Source organism: Canis lupus, chromosome 12 (genome assembly GCF_011100685.1).
Source record: "Canis lupus familiaris isolate Mischka breed German Shepherd chromosome 12, alternate assembly UU_Cfam_GSD_1.0, whole genome shotgun sequence".
NCBI classification, from domain to species: Eukaryota; Metazoa; Chordata; class Mammalia; order Carnivora; family Canidae; genus Canis; species Canis lupus.
Genome location: NC_049233.1, coordinates 29471166 through 29475134, shown reverse-complemented (window position 1 = coordinate 29475134; position 3969 = coordinate 29471166). Strand labels below are relative to the sequence as shown.

At 34.4% G+C, this 3969-nt stretch overlaps 1 pseudogene; it reads left to right on the top strand.

Annotated features, from left to right (window-relative positions):
- The first annotated feature begins 1371 nt into the window (after nucleotides 1-1371).
- Nucleotides 1372-3035, top strand: LOC100688961 (annotated as a pseudogene).
- The last annotated feature ends 934 nt before the right edge of the window (nucleotides 3036-3969 follow it).

Here is a 3969-nt window from a genome sequence, read left to right as displayed (position 1 = left end):
AAAGTAAAAAAAAAAAAAAAAAAAAAAAAACAGAACACAGCTTTATGCTCCTTATTTATCTGAGTTTCAGATATTCTATGTTTCCATAAAACATATACCCTGCTTTAGTAAAATCACCACATATTGGATATTATTTAAGCTAGTGTTGAAGAAACTTCATCAGTCAAAACTGAATGAAGCTGCTGATATTATACAAGCTACTTCTATCCTTAACACCTTAAACCAATATAATGAGGACTTGCTTAATATATCCTTCTCTGACCTCTCCTTGATCCAAAATGGATCATGGAATTAGGGTGATAACTTCAATAAATCAAGTTGCAAAATTATTGTTTTTAATAAGTATCATCTTTCTAATAATATAAAGCAAATATATATTACAGTTCACAAAATGCAGAACATTAATTTTTAAATTGCTGATAATTCCAACATCAAAACTGCATTCCTTCATTCCACCTTGAAGTTCTACTTTACAAATGTGTCAAACATGCTGACCATAAAAATTCTAAGATTTTTAGAACTAAAAGTGTTTTAATATATACTTGTGTCTTTAGAATATGATGAAAATGTACATTCAATCAGATTAATAATTTCCTAGATGTTTGAAAGGTATAAGCTACTATTCATAAAAATTACATTTACTTTGCCCTGAACTCATCACAATTTACATACAAATTTGTATCTTCCTTTAGTGACACATGATACAACTTTAAAATGAGCATGGCATCTTTGCTTCTCATATTAATGCATCTTTCTATGAAGCCCTCCATCTCTGAGTAATATAATGTGGTGCCTTCTGCAGAAAACTGGTTCACTTTTCTTACCCTACTCATTTAACCTGAGGCTGCAATTCTTGTTATAATAAAGCATCACTACACTACACACCAGAAAAGAGAGATATTCATTCCCTATCTTGCATTTTGAGCCTTAAAGGGACACAATTTTCACTTGCAAGAATTCTATTTGTTGTTTTGTCTAACGGGTATAATCACTGAGTTTCAAAAACTGATAAAATCAAGTACAATTTCCTTAAAGTGGGATCACCTCTCCTAGCTAGATAGTTGTAGCTTCTACTTATTGAAAGAAAGGAAGGCAATCTCCCATCCTAGCAGTAATTTTTTCTTATCTAGGCATTTAAACTAGAGAAAATTTTAAGAGTAAAATTATCCTTAGAAAAAAATTAACTGTCTTTCTATTTTTAATGTGTATGCATGCGTGTAGATTTAGAGTTGATTTTAATAAGTCATCTGTTGTCAAATAGGAGTATGGAAACTAAAAAAAGTTACTTAAGCTCATTTGGCCTCTTTCATGGGATCAGCACCAGCAGACAGCACAGTAGAGCCAGGCACCTGCTCCACACCCAGTGGCTAAATGATAGACGAAAAGCCAGAGATCCAGTTACAGGCATTCGTGAATAGTCCAAGACAGTGGGATGAGATGTTGCAGCAAAAAAAAAGGCGTAACAGTGATCAATTTTTACCAAGCCTGGTGTGGACCTTGCAAAGCAATGCAAACTTCATTCAGAAAATTGAAAAATGAGCTGAATGAAGATGAACTTCTTCATTTTGTTATAACAGAAGCGGACAACATTGTGACTTTGCAACCATTTAGAGATAAATGTGAACCTGTTTTTCTCTTTAGTGTTAATGCCAAAATTATTGCAAAGATCAATGGTACAAATGTACCACTTGTTAATAAAAAAAATTATTAACTTGGTCAAGGAGAAAAAAAATTGCAGCAGGTGAAATGGTTTGCTCTCAACATCATGAAATTGTGTTTGTAGATTCAGATGCAGATGATGCTGGGGAAGCACCCTATGAAAGTACTGAACAACTATACTTAATTGCCATTACCAAACAATATGCTGTGCTGTGATTACTAGAAAATCTCTAGAGATTAAAGAAAGAATGATAAAGGCAGGATTTGTTGTAGAAATTGAAGACAAGATTCTCACAGAACAACAAGTAAGGGATTTCTGTAGTCGGAGATCAGATAAGCATGACTGAAGATTTTGTCTTTTTATGACAAATTGCCTAGGCCATATTGTAGTTATATCTCAAGGAGGTGAAGAACAGCCTTCCCTGGAGGAACCTGAACCGAATCCTGAGATGGAAGCTAAAAAAAATATATGAGGATAATCAGAGGTGGTCAGGACTCCAGTGGTGAGGAAGAAGTAGGACATCTTACAAGAACGTCTGGAAAGACAACATATATCTCAGTTTTGTGATATTGAAGAGAATCTAATTGATGTTAATCACTTTATTGATATGTCCTTCCCTGATTTTAAAAACATGAAAAAGCTCAAATTAAAGAAGGCCCTGGCATTACTTTGACTGGATCTCTTTCAAGAAAAGAGAGAAGATATTTTGAAGATTATTGAAGATGAAGGTTTTAAAATACTGATGCAAAGACAAATTATATTATCAGAAGAGGAAGTACAAACATCGTGCAAGGAATATGAAAATGATGATTATTTTGAAAGCCTTATAGAAAAGATGGCCAGTTTATGTGCATAATTTGCAATGGAGTATTTTCCTATCAACCAGTTGTATGGAAGTTATTTATTAGAAGAAGCCAAAAGGGAAATACAGTATTTATTTCCTCCACAACATACTTTAGCACTGATTAAACCTCATATAACACAGGAACAAAGAGAGGATATCTTTAAACTTATAAGAGAGGCTGGATTTGAAATAACACAGGTAAGGAAATAGTCCTAAGTGAATAAGAAGCAGACAAATTTATTCAAAAATAAAGGAAAAGACTTTCCTGAAGATGTATTGCAAATGTTTTCTGAGGGTCCATCTTTGGTCATGGTTCTGACTAAGTGGAATGCTGTCTCAGACTGAAGACAAATGGTGGGTCCTGTAGAGCCAGAAGAGGCAAAACTACTGTCCCCAGGCTCTATTTGACCCCAATTTGGAAGAAGTACTTTGAAAAATACTGTCCATGGGACATCTAATACCTACAAAGCAATGAAGAGCATTAATAGAATATTTGAAGAGTTCATTCTTGAGAATCCTGAGGGAAACTAAAATTTTGAGAAGATAATGCATGTAAGTTCACAGTGACATATAACCATGTGGCACAGCTTCCTGGGAGGAATAAAAAGGAAGATATACTTTGAAAGAAAGCTCAATTCCAGTTATCTCAAATTAAAAACTCACCTCAACGTGAAAAACATATGGCTATGCATAATGACAATAAAAATTGTAACCTTCAAAAAAAATAATAAGTTACCTAAAAAGTTATAGTTCTTAGCTAAATTGAAATGCTAATATATGAGCAATATATACTTTGTTTATATAGAAGTGTTAATGTTAGTGCATATTATTATACCATATGCATGTATTGCTTTATAATTTTACTATTTTATTTCTTACTATAGTATATGCTCTTTAAAATATAAGCTTAGTATTTTTCATATTAGTCCATAATAGAACTACCATCTTTGCCATATTTAACCAATTATTTGTTATTGGACATTAAGATTGTTTTCACTCATCTTTACCATGGCTAAAACTACACTGAACAGCCTTTGAAATAAGTGTATGGGTTTCATAGCACGTGGAGATCAATTGCTCAAAGGAGATTGGCAGAGACCAAAGAATTTATCATATGTAAGAAATATTTATAATATTATGCTGAGGGGTGGAGAAGGAAAATGGTGTTGGCCAGTTTCTTCATCCTGGAGAGGCATCTGCATGAATACTGCATCCCAGGGACATGCCTTGAGAAGCGGGAATGATCTCCTTACTGTGTGCCATAGTCATTCTTAAGTAGCTATTCCCATGCTGTCTTCCTCTGGGCTCTTTGCCTGCCTTCTCTCCAGGAGCAGGGCAATTCACCCAGGGCTCTATCCCAGCCAAGCCTGCTGACCTTTAGAACTTCAGGTGTTCCCTCCTCTACCCCTCTGACTGTCTCAGAACTGTGCACACTTCTAACTAGCGCTGATCTTGCAAAGCACTG